Raw genomic sequence first — 18,855 nt, 5'->3', positions numbered from 1 at the left:
CTGACAGATTCCCTTTAAATGGAATCTGTCAGTATGGTTTGCTATTTAATCTAAGAGCGTCGTAATTTTGAGGCAGAGAGCCTGATTCTAGGAATGTGTCGCTTATTAGGTTGTGTGCTGTAGTTTCAATACAATCAGTGTTTTATCATCAGGAGATTATCACCACTGAACTACTTCTCTTGCAGCCAGTCAGGCTAATTAGTGTAACCCTGCCCCCATCACTGACTAGCAGCTTGGTGACAAAGCACACTGTACACAGGAAGCTGCCAGTCAGGGGTGTGGGCAGGGTTATACACATGAGAATAAACAGGGATTCTATCAAAACTGCACCAAGCAGCCCAGTAAGCGATATATTGCTGGAATCAGGCTTTCTGTCCCTACAGTGTGCTGCTATCACATTTCCCCCTACATGGACTGCCAGGAGATGGAAGCATTCTGTTCTGCTGTGCTCAAAACATCTTGTAATTGCTATACAATTAGATCAGACTGTCTGTCATCATATGTCTCACAAAAGAGTAACATGTTCTAAGCTATTGTGGGGGTGTGCATTTCTTTCTCCTGAGTGTTGCTACTCACTTATGACTTAACAAAAATTAACTTAAAGGGGTATTCCCATCTCCAAGATTCGATCAGCAGCAGCTCCAGTTAGAAATGTAGTATAGCGATGTCACTTACCCCATGTTCAGGGCATTGTCGTATCTTAGGTACCCATGGTTACGACCACTAACTGTCACTATATGAGTGATCGTAACCATGCATACGTAAGCTACTGCAATGCCCTGCACATGGGTAAGTGACATAGCTTATCAGAAGAACTATACTGCATTTCTAATTGGAGGTATTTGCTAATATTATTATTACACCTACTACATATTGGGATAAGCTCTTAGGAATTCCCATTTAAGTGCAAAATATTTTGATTGCTAATATTTCAGCAAATGAGAGTAAAAATTAAGCAAAATAACATTTTATTCCTTGCTGCAGCCACTATTACATAATGTGTCCGATTCATGGAAAGTTTGGTGGAAGGTTTGCTTTAAATGTTTTGGCTGGAAAAAGTGATGGTCACTAAATGTTTATAATAACATAATGAGTCTCGAATATGGTCCAATTATTCTTCATTGATCTGTTCAATCCCATAAATATTGATTGCCTATGTCGTCACTGAATTTTGGGTCTTCTATCCTTTGGATTACGAGCTCGGAGAGAATGAAGACACAGGACAGGATGTTTGTGTCTAGACATACTCTAAAAACTTTATTACAAAACACAGGGCTAATATACACCCTAAAGGCAGGAAACGGATTTGCCATATATGGTTCGATTATACAGTTTAGCTGAACAAGCGAAAAAAAGCTAGTTTCTGTATGCTTTAAAATATTTAATTAGACTTATCTAGTTAGCAAGGTCATTTCATCTTTCTGCAAGAACACATTATTGCTACAAGAAGAAACATCTGGCCAGGGAGAATCACTTTATCTTCTCCCAAGGACACGCTATTGATACAAGAAGGAACATTCATAGCTGTTGTTTTCACCTAAAATAACTGTCAGACTTATATAGCATAGATGGGGCCTTTAAACTTGAGGGACTCCATCTTCTGCTATAACATTCCATCCTTTTGTTCCTTCATTTATCAATACGAATTTCTATGTTTTCTTTTAGTACAACGCTGAATACACATTAAAAAAAGCTTAAAAACCAAATAAACCGCAAGACACATTAGCAAAACCTGTAAAATAGCTTGTACTATACCAGCCAACCACCCACCAATACCTTTAAACCAATTTGCGGGATTTAGAAAGGAAAATCTCTGTGTGGAATTATTGGCCAAAGTATCTGAACAGTTCATCCAAAAGTTTATCTCTTCCCATGAGACTGGGACAGCGAGAAAGGGTATGCTAGTGGATGTCACAGGGGCATGTGTACATATCCAACAATTAGCAATGGTCTGGTTTTGCTCCTTTAGTCCATCGATTAGAGCAAGATGGTGTCTAATGAATCTATTGTCGTCTCCATCCATGGTGCCTAACCTAGTCCATGCACCTGTGGTCGCAAGTATGCAGGTAAGTATAAACAATGTCATCATTCTTTGTCCGCTGGTTCTCCTAGTATCTTTTTGCAATGGGACGCGTGGATCCAGGTCTCTTTTCCCTCTAGCTTAACGGCTGTACTTGTGGTCAGCAGAACTTGAAAGGGTCCGTCAAACCGTGGATCTAGGCTTTTCCTCACGTGTCTTTTTATAACCACCCAGTCTCCAGGTTGCAGCGTATGGCTGCTAGAGTCTTGATCTGGATCTGGAAGAGAACTGAAGACATTATCATGTACTTGCTTAATCTTTTTGTGTAAAGCCCTCACATAGGAACTTAGCACATGGTTGTTCATTTCTAATGCTTGCGGATAGAAACACCCTAGGCTGGGTACGTTGCCAAACAATATCTCATATGGAGAGAGTCCAGTCTTTCTATTAGGCGTGTATCTTACTGAAAACAGAGCAAGTGGTAAACAGTCCGGCCATGGTTTTCCTGTCTCAGCCATGGCTTTCTGAATTTTTAATTTCAATGTCCCATTCAGTCTTTCCACTTTACCACTACTTTGTGGGTGATATGGGGTATGGAATGCTTGTTGAATTCCTAGAGCTGACATGACTTCATTCATTATTTCACCTGTGAAGTGTGTACCTCTGTCACTCTCAATTACCTCTGGTACCCCATACCTGCAGACCACCTCTGCAAGCAGTTTCTTTGCGGTTGCCGCAGCCGTGGCTTTGGCAATCGGGAAAGCCTCTGGCCATCCTGAGAACAAATCAATACAGACCAACACATATTCCCATGATCCTGACTTTGGCAGCTGAATATAATCAATTTGCAGTCTCTGGAATGGATAGAGGGGCCGGGGGGTGTGTTTGGGTGGTGTTTTAACTACTCTACCCTGATTATGTGTAGCACATATCATGCACCCTTGTACCAGGTTTTCAATACAGGTGGAGAATCCTGGTGCCACCCAATGTTTCTGCATCACACTCATCACACCCGTTTTAGATTGGTGTGTCGGCCCATGTAGTATCTGGGCAGCTGCTGGGTACAGTGCCCTTGGAAGGCATCGTCGTGTCCCTTTCCCCCATACCCCATTTGCTTCATTCAGGCATGCACCTTCCTTTAACCACTTATCAACCTCCTCCTTTTGAGCATGAGCCTACATTTGGGATAAGATGTCCTCCGACACAAAGGGGTTTTTAGGGGCACTTAACTGACGTACTGTTGACCCTTGTTGCGGCTTACAGGCTGCTGTTTTTGCCGCTGCATCTGCCATCGCGTTTCCTCTGCTTACCTGGTCGGTGCGTCTGGTATGTGCTCTTACCTTTATGACAGCTACTTGTTTAGGTAGTTGTAGCGCATCAATTAACTGCTGGACCGCATCAGCATTCTTAATGGGGTGTCCTGCTGCCGTCAGGAAGCCTCTTGACTTCCATATTGGACCAAAATCATGCGATATACCGAATGCGTAGCTAGAATCTGTGTAAATGTTAACAATACTACCTTCCGCTAGTTTACAGGCCTCGGGTAGGGCCCTAAGTTCAGCTTCTTGAGCCGACTGGTGTGGGAGCATTGGTTCTGCCTTGATTACTGCATTGAGGGAGACAACTGCATATCCAGTATGGAAGGTACCTGAATCGTCCTGATGACTGGATCCATCTACAAAAAATTCAAAATCTGCATTTTGTAATTCATGTTCAAATACAGTAGGTAAACCTGCCGTTTCTTGTGCCATCATTTGTACACAGTCATGAGGAACTTCCTCTCTTGGATCTTCCTTAAAAAGCACAGTACCTGACTCCTCCTTTAGATCCGAGAGAGGTAACAAAGTTGCTGGATTCAGGGTAGTACACCTCTGTAAAGAAACATTGGGAGGCATTAACAGTGCACATTGTAACCTGAGATGACGTGCTGCTGAGAGGTGAGCGGGTTGCACTTGATTCAATATAGTGTAGACATCATGAGGTGTTAGAACGGTGAGCGGGTGGTCAAGAACAATGTCTGCGGATTTATGGAGTAATAGTCCAACAGCATGCAGAGCACGTACGCAGGATGGTGCACCTCTGGCTACCGCATCCAATCTGCCACTAAAGTAGGCAACAGGTCTCTGATTATCACCGTGTGTTTGAGTTAAAACTCCTGCTGCATGTCCAGCTTGTTCATGAAGGTACAGAGTAAATGGGAGCTCATAATTAGGTGTACCCAAAGCTGGAGCAGCCAAAATACGGTTCTTGAGAGAATAAAAACAGTCTATTGCCTCTGATGTTAGTACAAAAGGTGTTGGGGTAAGACAGTCATAGAGGGGCTGCATCAAAATAGAGACGGCATGAATCCACTGTCTGCAATAGGAAACAAGTCCAAGAAAAGTTCTGAGGGCTGCAACATTAATGGGGACAGTGAATGCCTGTACTGCTTGTTTACGTGCATTTGTTAAATGACGAGCTCCTGGTGTAATGCAATGTCCCAAAAAGGTGACTGAAGATTTACAAAACTGAAGCTTGTCTTTCGATGCCTTGCAGCCAGCGTGATAGAGAAACAACATAAGCGATATAGTTGCACTATGACATTGTTTCCTGGAGGGGGCACAAATGAGCAGGTCATCGACATATTGCAAAACAACGATATGTGGTTCAGACCATCCCTCCAGTATTTCCTGCAGACTTGCAGTGTACATTGTGGGTGAATTCTGGGCACCCTGTGGCAACACTGTCCATGTATATTGACTGCCCTGGAACGTGAAAGCAAACAGGTACTGGCAGTCAGGATGTAATGGTACACTGAAAAATGCATTTGCCAAATCAACCGCTGAAAAGCAAAGAGAGTTAGAAGGTATCTGTGACAGAAGAGTATGCGGGTTGGGCACAACTGGTGTTAGAAGTTCTGTGGCTTTGTTAACCAACCGGAGGTCATGGACCATTCTATATGCGGCTGGTTGTCCTGGCACACACTTTTTTTCTTTACTGGGAACAGGGGAGTGTTGCAAGGGGACTGGGTTTTGACTAGGACTCCTCTCTGTAGTAATTTTTGGACCTGCTGGGCTATGGCATTCTCCTGAGCCGAGCTAAGGGGATACTGCCTCTGTTGAGGCAAGATGGCTCCTGGTTTTAATTTCACCATTACTGGTTGAACTCTTAACCTACCAACATCTGTTTTGTCTGAGGCCCAAAAATCATGTGGTACAGCATGCTCCAATATCGGGGGAAACTCATTTGTCTCTTCTATGCTGGCAATATCTAGTGACATAATTTTGCAAAGGGTACTTGGTTTTAAACCTGGGGTCATGGTGACAGTGCCATCGGGATGATACTCAATATGTGCTTGTAATTGGGACAACACATCATTTCCCAAAAGGTTACATTGGCCTCGGGGCGATACCATGAGCTGGCTATGTACAGTAGCTCCTTGAATTTGCAGGGGAATTCTTTTAGTGACAGGAAGCAGGACAGACGGGGAATTGAAGGGGGTGGCAATGACATGATGTGAAAAATCAGTGTCAGTGTATGGCCAATCACCTTGCGTAATTACTGAATTGTCGGCCCCCGTATCTACTTGGAAATCGATTTCATGTCCCCCTGGTAGGTTCACCTGCACTATACAACTGGGAGTTGGGGGTAAGGAGATGAGGGGGTTCATGTGCAAGCTACCCTCATCCTATGGGGGCGTTGTTTGGTCGGCTGGAGGACCCGTACTCTGAGCATTTGGATACGGGTTGGTCCTACAGTTCTTTCTAAAATGTCCTGGCTTTTTACATCCGTAACACAGTTTCTGTCCTCCTCCTTCAGTCCGTCCTCTGCCTCTGTTGTTTCTGGGGGTCGTCTCTACTATATGTATTCTGGCAGCTCTTTTTGCCTGCGCTATGTCATGTTGTGCCCCCTGAGCTATTCTAGCTAAATCTTCTGCCTTCACTGATCCTCCAGCCCGGTCTACTTGCTTTTACCTTCTCTGCAATCTTTCTTTAGTCCATTCATGAAAGCACTTGCTAATACCCTCTCACTAGTCTTATTCCCGGGGTTGAACCCCATTTCTGACCAGGTTTTCTTTAGTGCATAGAAATAATCCTTAGGATCTTCCTCCTTTCCCTGCACTCTATCTTCTAGTGTAACTTGCTTTTCTGCTTGCCTGTCTTGACATGCTTTTACCAACGCTGCTGCGAATAGGACTCCAGCTGCTGCATCATTAGATTCTGCATCTACGGGTCCGGTCCTATTGGCATACTGTTTTTTTGTCTCATCTATCAACCTATCATAGCGGGCTTCATCTGCCAATTTTCCCTTAATTACCCCCTGCAGATCTATTCTAGTGGCATGGTACATATCCTGTATGGTGGTGATCATTCTAGCGAAACCCATAGGGGACTGGGACGGATCTGGCAGCTGGGAGATCAGTGCCAACTGCTCTGAAGGACTCCATGGTCTATACATTAACATTGTACGAGCTTCCTGACCTGGAACCACTGCATCCCCCCCCCCCTGCTGCTGCTACTGCTGCTGCTGCTCCCGGTGCTCCTGGCACAACTACCGTCCTCATTGGCAATTGTCTAGCTGGGTGGGGTCTCGGTCCTCCACATGCCACACAGATGTCTACTGTCAAAGAGTTCTGTTGTCCACATCTGGGGCAAACCCAACATTTAGGTTCCTGGGAATTCTGGTACTGGGGTGGGGGTGACGTCTGGAGCGGACAGGGAGGAAAATCTGTCATTCCAGTTTTTGTCAGTCTGTAACGTCCGTCTCCTAATTCTTCAATCTTTCCTTCAAAATAAGCGCATGCATTCATCCATACATCTACTGTCCCTAACAGACCCTTATCTTTCAACCATCCATGATAGGAGTTAAAGAAGGATTTCCATTTCTCTCCATTCATCTCTCCATTCTCATTCATTCCCGCTTTACACAATATTTTGTCAATTCCAATCAGTGCCTGTTTCCCTTCTCTGCGTACCACTAAGTCTTTGGCTATAATGCCTTCCTTGGCATTTTGGTTCCCCATTTTTTTTCGGTTCTCCTCACCTAGAAGAGACTCCTCAGTCACTTAGACAATGGTCACTTAGACAATGGGCCACAAAGGTTTCTGAACCATTCCACTACTAACCTCTCTAGGACTTATACGCCAACCAGAAAAACAGACCAAAAACATCAATCCTGGGACACATCCACAACACAATCATCGGATCCATACTTTCATTCTTAAATTCTCCAAAGGATAGAAGGCAGGACTGTCAATTTATCTGAGGGATTCTACTGGTTCAAAGGGACCCGAGCCAGACAACAATCTGTTGAATTACCTGGGGAGCCGACCGCTCGGGGGTGAGGGAGTCTCTTCTATGCAGTGATATAATTAGGTAGAATATAACAGTTATTCTTACCTCAGCGCTGTATATATCACCAACAGAGAGCTTCACTCGTCCCACGTCTCGGACCAGTCGAGCACCCTTGGGTAGATTAACTCAAGGTCCCTGTTCGAGGCGCCAGCTGTCGTCACTGAATTTTGGGTCTTCTATCCTTTGGATTACGAGCTCGGAGAGAATGAAGACACAGGACAGGATGTTTGTGTCTAAACATACTCTAAAAACTTTATTACAAAACACAGGGCTAATATACACCCTAAAGGCAGGAAACGGATTTGCCATATATGGTTCGATTATACAGTTTAGCTGAACAAGCGAAAAAAAGCTAGTTTCTGTATGCTTTAAAATATTTAATTAGACTTATCTAGTTAGCAAGGTCATTTCATCTTTCTGCAAGAACACATTATTGCTACAAGAAGAAACATCTGGCCAGGGAGAATCACTTTATCTTCTCCCAAGGACACGCTATTGATACAAGAAGGAACATTCATAGCTGTTGTTTTCACCTAAAATAACTGTCAGACTTATATAGCATAGATGGGGCCTTTAAACTTGAGGGACTCCATCTTCTGCTATAACACCTATCTCATCATTTCTGTTGAATTATGATCTGTTATTTCAAAAATACAGAATTTTAGCTTTATTATTATTTTTTATCATTCTTTTATTTTTTTTTAAATTGTGCCCTCATTGAGAATTATCTAGTACAATTCAGTCCCCTCTTAGCTGTTACTCTGGAGTTTTTTGTATCCTCTTCTTCTTAAATCGAAGATTCCCTTATTGTGAAGTTACTTTTGTCAATGTTTTATTTATTTCTTTTTATTGCCAGGATGCCACAGTGTCCTTTTGGTATTTGTTTGGTAATCTTACCAAACGTAGTGGTCTTTTACTATAGCAGTCAATGGCCGACATATGTAACTATCTGGATACAATTGACCCCTTAGCTCTCGGGATCTGTGGGTGTCCCACAAGTTACACCAATTGTAAAGTGATGGCATATACTAGTGAAATGCCATAACAAGATTGGGAAAATGTCAGTAGTCCTTTAAATGAATGTGTCAAGATCAAGATTTTTTTTTTTTCTTTAAATTTTCTTGTAGTTATGTCCAATGTTGGAAACTATATTGCTTTTTATTTTTAACCCAAGTGAAGCTAGCTAGCCCTGCAGGAGGCATATTATTACCCAGAATGGCATGTTGGCACATTAGGTCATACGTTTTGACTAAATTGGGCAATGACAATGCGCATATAGGAAATTCGGCCTTGGATTGTTCCAGCTTTGATATGAATAATCTAGTAACTTGTAGCACTAATAGGATAATTCTGTCACACATGGCACTTTTTGGCAGAGATTCTGCATCTAGTTTAGGAAAAATGGATGTGATAATTTATAATAGGTGCTACCGGCCAAGCAGATGCTTGCTCTCTGCGTCACACAGAAGCAGGCTTCCCCTTGTTAGTGTCTGCAGCGATGGGATCCTAGCCATTGTTTATATGCTAGCAATGCACAAGCCTGATTAATGGATCATAAGTCCACCTATCGGGCCTCTCTGGATACTGGGCATGTGCTGGATTGTTATACATTACTTTAAAAATTAACTGGCACAAGTCCTTAAAGGCTTTAGAGTCTCTTACAAAGAATCTTAAGGAGAGATGGTAAGATAAACCCTCTTAAGTGGACCCTGTAACAAAGTGACTTCATTATTAGTCTTTATTGCACAATGGATGTTTAGGTTTGGTAGAAATGTGGGCTTTAAATGAGCCATCATCACAAGTTATTGTAATGTTTCTCGGACCCCTCAGGAATTCGCCTTTCTGGTTTTGCCAGATCCATACGTGAAACCTTGGCGGCTTCACAATGTCTTCAGGTGCCTCTTGTGGGGACCACCCACTCACAAAGCGCCTTCTTTGCATTGGGAAACCCGTATTCCCATTCATACGGCCTCAGATTTTTCTAACGTGAATTTGAAAAGCGCATCCATAAATGATATAGAAACAGACTGGTATTCCCTGGCAGGAGTTCAAATTGCAAATCTGCCGTAGAAACTTGACAATTAGTTTTCGACTTCTGCTGCGCATCCTAGTGCAAATGCATGTTCGACTTTTCCTCTATGTGAACATACCCTTAGAACAGGGATGTCAAACTCAAATACACAGAGGGCCAAAATTAAAAGCTTGGAGAAAGTCGCAGGACAACCTTGATATCTATTTAAAAAAAGTCTACAATTGACAAAGTTTTTCCTTATCATCAAATATAATGATTAACCTTTTCATATGGAAACAAACTTAAAGGGGTTGTCCCACAAACAAAGTACATTTAATTTTATAGATCTTATTATTTTTTTTCCAATATTTTATTCTATATTATGTAAGAGCAGTAAAAAGCATATGGCCCAATGGCTTAATTTAAATATGTAATAACAAAGGATAAAAAACCTTGAATAATACAGATAATAAAGTATGATGAAACAAAAGTGCCCACGAAACACAGTATGATACCCCCACAATATCCTCCACTCGCACGGTATGATGAGCCTACTGTACCCCCCCTCCCTCAATCCACCCACCAAAGAATGGTTACCCCATCACAATATGAATCTTCAACTGTAATCCTCACATATAATGGGCCCCACATAGTGCTCCATACAGTATAATGGGCCCCACATAGTCCTCCATACAGAATAACAGAATAATGGGCCCCACATAGTGCTCCGTACAGAATAATTGGCACCACATAGTGCTCCGTACAGATTAATGGGCACCACATAGTGCTCCGTACAGAATAATGGGCACCACATAGGGCTCCGTACAGAATAATGGGCCCCACATTGAGGGCGCCATTCAGAATAATGGGCCCCGCATTGAGGGCGCCGTTCAGAATAATGGGCCCCGCATTGAGGGCGCCGTTCAGAATAATGGGCCCCGCATTGAGGGCGCCGTTCAGAATAATGGGCCCCACATTGAGGGCGCCGTTCAGAATAATGGGCCCCGCATTGAGGGCGCCGTTCAGAATAATGGGCCCCACATTTAAAAAAAAAACAAAAAAAAAAAACCTCACTCCTGTCCATGGTGTCTTTAGATCCTCTGAGCATCTTGGTACAGTGGGTGCGCCCGCTGCACTGAGACGTCAGATGCAGATGGGGGATCCTCATCACCTGGCCTTTCCTAACGATGATAGTGAACAAGCCATAACCCTAAAAGGTTAACTAAGGTCTGAAACCTTGGTATCTGAACACACAAATCTCCAAGGGTGCCCATCAGCCCATTTTCCTTTTTGTAATTTTTAAAATGTAACACACACGCACTATATATTTTTTTTTTTGCCTAAAATACAAAGGAAATGTGTCATCTGTAACTTTAGGCCTTTTAGAGATCATTTCATCATCAACTTGCTTAACTGTTCACAATAACAGTAATTTTGACCAGGGGTGTCCAAACTTTTACATGCCACTGTAGTGACGAATGCATACTATGCACATAAACTGAATAAAATGTATGATGTCTGGGACCCCCACTAATCTGTAGATCCAGGATCCCCCTCAATTTCTCTTCACTGAATAAGTGCAGTGAGGAGGACTTTGAATAGACCATGTTCCCTGCCGATACATTATGGTCTTTAGAACAGCCCCTCTGATTGGGGTTCCCATTGAGCCTATTTTTCTAGTTATTATAACATCTATTTTATTCATTTATGCTTGAAACACATAGAGTTGCCATATTTTAATCTTCTGTAAATTGATTGCTAATTATGAATTGCATGATCTATTTAAAGGATATGTACCCCTAGTGATAATTGAGTAACTTTATTAACAAGTAGATAAATACAAATTGTATACTATGTTACACCTACATTCATACCATATATACACGTGAGTGTTTTCATAATGGGTTAAAACTACTATACAGAAAGAAGTTAAAAAAATACAATGTCAGTGAGTAACTATATGAAATGCTTAGCTGGGGATTCTTTTCCTCAGTGCTTGGCTGCTTTTTAGTTCAGATTCATTAGGCCATAGCTGTTATCTGTGACTATTCATCTAAATCACTTGCATGTAGTCTGAGACACACCTCCTGTCTCCTCATTGGTTCAGGCAGCTTCTCCCTTCCTCCACAGGCACACCAGGAAGCAGTGTATGAAGAGCGAATTTCTATTATAGCGTGAGCAGAATTATTGTGTGAGAAGATTATCAAGATGTACTGTACATAGACTAAGATAAACCAGAGTGGAGGGTCACTTTAAAACGGCTGTCCTGCCCATAAATTAAATTTAAATTTTAGATGCAAATTATAACAACTTTACAATTGGAATCATTTAGAGGGGTCGTCCGTTCTTTTGATAAGTGTTCAGTCGCTGTGACTGCATCTTTAGGAATCCATACAGTGTGTGCACTGCACGATGTCTGCAGTGAGAGCGAGCAGCCACTTGACTGCAAGTATGTGTGTCACCCCAGGCCTGGATGCCACAAATCTTAAAGGCTGTGTCTGAGAGCAGGAGGGAGGTTCCCTGGTCAGGGACCATTAGCATGCAGCACCTCCTGTCCCAGGCCAGTAGGGGGAGCAGGCTGCCCCTATAAAAGCTGGAACTGAGGGCAGGGTTAGGGAGAACTGGACGACCTAGCTCAGGACTGAGACTAGTCCCAGAGAAGGAGGGACAGTTGAGCTGTAGCCAAGGAGTCCGTGAGGCAGTGGAGAAGCTGCGAGCCAGGGACAGAGGCGACGAGAGCCGGTCCTGGCTGAGAGAACTACACTACCCGACATTGGGGTCCGAGGCTGTCAGGGTTGCAAGCCCAGCAGCAGAGAACCAACCCGTGAGGGATTTCAGGTCCCTTGGCCTAAGAAGCCTGGAGGCTCCGCCACACAGAGGGACCAGTACAGCACGGAGAAGCAAAAGGTACCGAAGGCCCGAGTCGCAAGCCATACAGGCGAAGTACACGGCCAGCTCAGGGACGTTGGCTATTACACCACGAAAAGGGGGATAGTCAGTAAGGGCAGAGAGAGAACGGTAGGCCTTCACACTCACCCTGACCAGTGGGGCTCGCCCGAATGCTCTCAGACACCCAGGCCCATTCCTACCCGGTACTCCTGTTGGGTCAGTAGTAATACCTACAATAAATACCCTGAACTGTTTAAAGAGGACTCTGCACTCTTGGTGCAGGCCGCAGTAATATCACCCCCAGCATTCACATACGCTGCCCTGAGGCTACACTCTTCCCGTGGGGAGTTATCCGACCCCTGTGCTGCACACCAACATCAGCCTCAGCGGTCTGCCTTGCAGCGGCGGTCATCCCTGACCGCAATCCACGGGTGGCGTAGTCGGACATTCATAACTCTACAAATAGACTGCCTCAGCATTTGGTCTGACCACCCTGAGCCACGGGATCGGGTTGCCACTACTACCCCCATCATCGCACTGAAGCCCGATTCCGGGTGCCCCACGGCCCAGGGGGCGAGACATATGCAATTTACATACGGCCACATTCCGACTAGATGTGCTCGGCCTTGCTACACTCGCTTGTATTGAACAAGGTCTAGTTGGAATGTGGCCAGAAGTATGTAAATTGCATATTTGAAGAGAATCCTGACAGTGATGGGAATACAATATTCTCACCGGAAAAAAAACACACAACTCCACAAACCTATTTGCTCACAAGTAAAAGCCCACATGAAAAGGCCAAATGGAAAATGCCCATGTACATATTATACAAGGTTTTTTTTTTCTTAATTCTTGCATAATTTTCATGTGCCCCAGGAAGAGGATATTGTAATGTCGTCTCTTTCAACAATAGCATATGTTTGAGTTGACCATAAAGATTTGCACTGTCCAGTCTGGTCCTCACTGCCGTCTTCACTTCTGCACTTGGTATCCTGGGCACCTTTTTGTGTTTACTAGGTCCCTCAACATCATGGTGGATGCTGTGCCGAGGATGCTGGGTGCAGATGTGAAGACTGCCCTGGAACACCGGACTGGACACCTAATCAGGTCAGCGCAAATCTTTTTGCTCATCAGGAATATGTTCTAAGCATGTCCTTCATACTCTGAAATGCATTGTCACTTTATCATGACATGGTTTCTTTCTGGTGGATGCCCGCTGGAAACATAAGCTGGGTGCCAGACACTTGTTAGTGATGAATGTCCTATCTGGAGTGCGTGCAGCGACGTCGGCGTTTACATTTCAGGTGTCAGTCTTTGGTATCATAGCAGAGATTACCAGCAGTGTCCGAAGCCAATACGTCTATTAGATCCTTTGTTTGACAATCTTGGTGTCATATTCTGAACAGTACTGATTTGCTATTAGCTTTTAGGCTATGTAACTTGTAGCAATCATGGAAATTCTGACTACAAGACCATATTCAGTAATATTGACTTTACGCACGTCAATTCCTAAATATGGTGATGGTTGATTTAAGTTCTCAAAACGATATTTTTAACCCAGGATTTTTGGTGGCTTAATAATTACAAGAATAATAAGCCCTAGGGACACTTATTATAACTAGATCGTTGATTGATGTTTTCATTGTTAGATTTAAGGCAATTTGTTTTTTTTTTTATCAGATCACTAGATATAGGACCTCTCTCATCCTTTTACATGTTTTGAAGTTCTACTTTTGAGAATGCTGGACAACTATTAATTTAGCCGGTATATCGTCTCCCAAATGGGTTATCAGCTACCTTTCCTAAAATGATACTCAATCAGGGAGGTATCGCTGCATACTTGAATATCTTTTTATTTCTGGAAAACGGTCGACCCACGTGGGAGCTGTAGTGATGGCCATATAGGTTGCTGCTTGGCGTTACCTGAAATAACAGTATTTGTATTAAGCATAGTACATGGCAAATGAAGGTGCCATATGACTTCAGCCCACCTAAATCTGCCTAGATGACAATTGGGTTAATAGTTGGGTTTAAAATTTTAATGAAAAAAAAATATATAATTAAATACATTATAAATAATTGGAATTAAAGAACTTAAAACTGGTTGTATAAATACATGTTTGCAGTTTGTTTTTTCTGCGGCTGTGATAGGAAAGGTAGTTGCTCACTACACAAGGAAAGTACTTTGTTAGCATTCGTTTGTAGCATCTTGTACAGCCGTGGTCCCCACCCTTTCTAACCATGAGCCACATTCAGAGTCCCCTGGGTGACATCAAGCTCCTGTGTCTACCCTTCCTCCACATTGGTGATACCTAGACCCTCCATTACTGGTATAATGACAACGAAAGCTTCCCTGTAGAGATCATGCCAAGACAGAATTCCCACCTTGCCTACCTTCAGTATTTTTGGATCAAGGACCCCCCACCAAACTTTAACATCCAGCTTCAAGCACTTCTTCTGATTAACAGTATCATTCTATACCATGACCAATATATACACTGTGTGCAGAATTATTAGGCAAATGAGTATTTTGATCACATGATACTTTTTATACATGTTGTCCTACTCCAAGCTGCATAGGCTTGAGAGCCAACTACCAATTAAGTAAATATGGTGATGTGCATCTCTGTAATGAGGAGGGGTGTTGACTAATGACATCAACACCCTATATAAGGTGTGCTTAATTATTAGGCAACTTCCTTTCCTTTGGCAAAATGGGTCAGAAGAGAGATTTGATGGGCTCTGAAAAGTCCAAAATTGTGAGATGTCTTGCAGAGGGATGAAGGAGTCTTGAAATTTCCAAACTTTTGAAGCGTGATCACCGAACAATCAAGCGTTTCATGGCAAATAGCCAACAGGGTCGCAAGAAGCGTGTTGACCAAAAAAGGCGCAAAATAACTGTCCATAAATTGCGGAAAATCAAGCGTGAAGCTGCCAAGATGCCATTCGCTACCAGTTTTGCCATATTTCAGAGCTGCAACGTTACTGGAGTATCAAAAAGCACAAGGTGTGCGATACTCGGGGACATGGCCAAGGTAAGGAAGGCTGAAAAACGACCACCTATGAACAAGAAACATAAGATAAAACGTCAAGAATGGGCGAAGAAATATCTTAAGACTGATTTTTCAAAGGTTTTATGGACTGATGTAATGAGAGTGACTCTTGATGGGCCAGAGGCTGGATCAGTAAAGGGCAGAGAGCTCCACTCCGACGCCAGCAAGGTGGAGGTGGGGTACTGGTATGGGCTGGTATCATCAAAGATGAACTTGTGGGACCTTTTCGGGTTGAGGATGGAGTGAAGCTCAACTCCCAGACCTACTGCCAGTTTCTGGAAGACAACTTCTTCAAGCAGTGGTACAGGAAGAAGTCGGTATCGTTCATGAAAAACATGATTTTCATGCAGGACAATGCTCCATCACATGCATCCAACTACTCCACAGCGTGGCTGGCCAGTAAAGGTCTAAAAGAAGAAAAAATAATGACATGGCCCCCTTGTTCACCTGATCTGAACCCCATAGAGAACCTGTGGGCCATCATAAAATGTGAGATCTACAGGGAGGGAAAACAGTACACCTCTCGGAACAGTGTCTGGGAGGCTGTGGTGGCTGCTGCACGCAATGTTGATCGAAAACAGATCAAGCAACTGACAGAATCTATGGATGGAAGGCTGTTCAGTGTCATCATAAAGAAAGGTGGCTATACTGATCACTAATTTTTTTGTTTTTGCATGTCAGAAATGTTTATTTCTAAATTTTGTGCACGGATATTGGTTTACCTGGTGAAAATAAACAAGTGAGATGGGATTATATTTGGTTTTTATTAAGTTGCCTAATAATTCTGCACAGTAATAGTTACCTGCACAAACAGATATCCTCCTAAGATAGCCAAATCTAAAAAAAAAAACCACTCCATCTTCGAAAAATATTAAGCTTGGATATTTGAGTCTTTTGGGTTGATTGAGAACATAGTTGTTGATCAGTAATAAAAATAATCCTCTAAAATACAACTTGCCTAATAATTCTGCACACAGTGTATTTATCCAGATCTGCTCTTCTGGGCTGGATACTCAAAAAGTCATCATCTGGAGACCTGCTCTTCATAACTATTTGCTAGACCTGATGCTAACGTACCAAGATGGCAAACAGCCATGAGCCTCACATCGAGTTCTCCGAGCAACGTGTGGCTCACAATCCACAGATTGGGGACTCTTGTTCTACAGAAGGTAAAAAAAAGAAATGTAGAGAAAGGGACAGGGAGTTAGAGAACCTGGCATATTCCATGAGCAGCATGTATCAGACACTGGCTGTATGATCACAGCCATGTATGTTTGACTCGTTCTGGCATTTCAGTGAAGAGCATATTTTTTAATAGCCGCCAGGGAGCGAGCCGCACGGCAGACTAGTCAGACAGGCGGGTCCTCGGTGGCTTCTCCCTGCCAGTGACATGGATTGGGCAGCATGTATCAGACATCAGGTTCACTTTAAGTCATAACCTATAACTACAAAACTAGGTCTTGTTCACACATTTAGAATTCGTAAAAAAAAATAAATAAAAAAAAAAAAAAATTATAGATGGTTGCCGGACAGGTCCTTGAGGGGAGATATGTATCATCAAGGTTGGTAGCTTCAGTGATGTACACTCAGGAAAGCATGCTCCGGCACGTATAGTGCTGAGAGGGTTAATAGTGCGTATCAGGGCCGGTTTCACTAGCAGTCATAAGAGATGGGTGGGAATGGCTGCTCACATATCCCCACTTGGGGGCGTGGTTTGGTAAATAAAATGGAGACCAAATGTCTCATTCATTGTCTGTGGCTGGAGGTGTGGGGACCTCCCGTGTGGTTTGCTGAAGGACTCTGACCAGAGCGGGCGTACCTGCCATATTGTATGAACTTTTTATTTTCTATTTTCACTCTGTGCCAGAAAAGGCTGTTTTTGTTTGCTTATGCTGAACAGTTTATGAAGTCTGAATAAACATTTTTATGAAACCGATAACCGGTTTCCTGTGCCTACCTCAGCTGCAGCTAAGGTAGGCACAGGAGCTTGATGTCACCCAGGGGGCTCTGAATGTGGCTCATGACACTCTGAGAGCTGGATGTGGCTCTCATGGTTAGAAAGGGTGGGGAGCACTGCTGTACAAGATGCTACAAATGAATGCTAACAAAGTACTTTGCTTGTATAGTGAGCAACTACCTTTTCTATCACAACCGCAGAAAAGCCAAACTGCAAATATTTATTTATACAACCATTTTTTAGTTCTTTAATTCCAATTATTTATAATGTATTTAAATCTATCTCTCTATCTCTCTATCTCTCTATCTCTCTATCTCTCTATCTCTCTATCTCTCTATCTCTATCTCTATCTATCTATCTATCTATCTATCTATCTCTATCTCTATCTATCTATCTCTATCTTTTGGTCTGTACTGTAGGTGGACAAAAAGTATAATAAGGTTATGAAGGGGGACATTAATCAAACACTAAATTGCAGCCGCCTGTCTGGATCATCCTCCAATGAAACCATGAATTAGACGTGGACGATAAGCTTTCCACCCAATAGATTTCAGGATTTGCATGATAGAAGCTCTTGAAATTCCCAATTCCAAAGAGGCTCTTCTGGTGGACTTTTTTTGGACTCTGAACAAATGTTTCAGCAACAAGTGGTTTATTATCTTCTGTACAGACTGTTTTGGGTCGACCAGTTTTTGGAGCATTAAGGATTGAGCCAGTGGCACTGAATTTGTCACTAATGCGGTAAATGGTTTGTCTCTTTGAGGCTTGAGTACCAAATGTTTCAACCCAATTTGCTCTAACGGTTTCAGCATTTTGAGATTTCCAATACTCTGTTAAAACCCATTTACTTTGATCTGTATTTAAATTATTTGCCATGTGTTATCTGAAAAGAAAACAGATTTGGGGGAGATCTATCTGTGAAAACTAGATCTGTGAAACTGGCTCAGTTGCCCTTAGTAACCAATCAGATTCCACCTTTCATTTTCCAAAGAATCTGTGAGGAATGAAAAGTGGAATCTGATTGGTTGCTAGGCGCAACTGAGCCAGTTTCACTTTACACCGTTTGATAAATCAGAGACACAGAGACACAGACACACAGAGAGACACACAGAGACACAGACACACAGAGAGACACACAGAGACACAGACACACAGAGAGACACACAGAGACACACAGAGACACACAGAGACACACAGAGACACAGACACACAGAGACACAGACACACAGACACACAGAGACACAGAGACACAGAGACACAGAGACACAGAGACACAGAGACACAGACACACAGAGAGACAAACACACACACACAGAGAGACAGAGAGAGACAGAGAGAGACAGAGAGAGACAGAGAGAGACAGAGAGAGACAGAGAGAGACAGAGAGAGACAGAGAGAGACAGAGAGAGACACAGAGAGACACAGAGAGATAGAGAGAGATCTACTGTATAACTGTGTGTGTGTGTGTGATGTGACAGCTGATCTGCTCTAATATATATATATATATATATATATTAGAGCAGATCAGCTGTCACATCAGTCTCTCTTTTCTGCTGAAGAGTCTTTGTAATGTCCATGGTGGATTTGCCTAA

At 42.9% G+C, this 18,855-nt stretch overlaps 1 protein-coding gene and 1 long non-coding RNA gene across 2 annotated transcripts in view; one reads left to right on the top strand and one right to left on the bottom strand.

The window, feature by feature from the left end:
- The window catches only part of AGTPBP1 (ATP/GTP binding carboxypeptidase 1), a 189,108-nt gene that overhangs the window by 20,554 nt on the left and 149,699 nt on the right, over window positions 1-18,855 (top strand). The window lies entirely within an intron of this gene.
- Window positions 1,372-18,855, bottom strand: part of LOC141253607 (uncharacterized) — a 59,383-nt gene continuing 41,899 nt past the window's right edge. The window contains exons 2-3 of the long non-coding RNA XR_012314696.1: window positions 3,831-3,891; window positions 1,372-2,297 (exon numbers count right to left, since the gene is read on the bottom strand). This is a non-coding gene — a long non-coding RNA (uncharacterized lncRNA). The remainder of the gene's footprint in view (window positions 2,298-3,830; window positions 3,892-18,855) is intronic.

The sequence above is a fragment of the Phyllobates terribilis genome, unplaced genomic scaffold (assembly GCF_046119375.1).
Source record: "Phyllobates terribilis strain yellow unplaced genomic scaffold, ASM4611937v1 Scaffold_1__5_contigs__length_1240528914, whole genome shotgun sequence".
Lineage (NCBI taxonomy): Eukaryota > Metazoa > Chordata > Amphibia > Anura > Dendrobatidae > Phyllobates > Phyllobates terribilis.
This window is presented reverse-complemented; position numbering and strand designations above follow the sequence as displayed.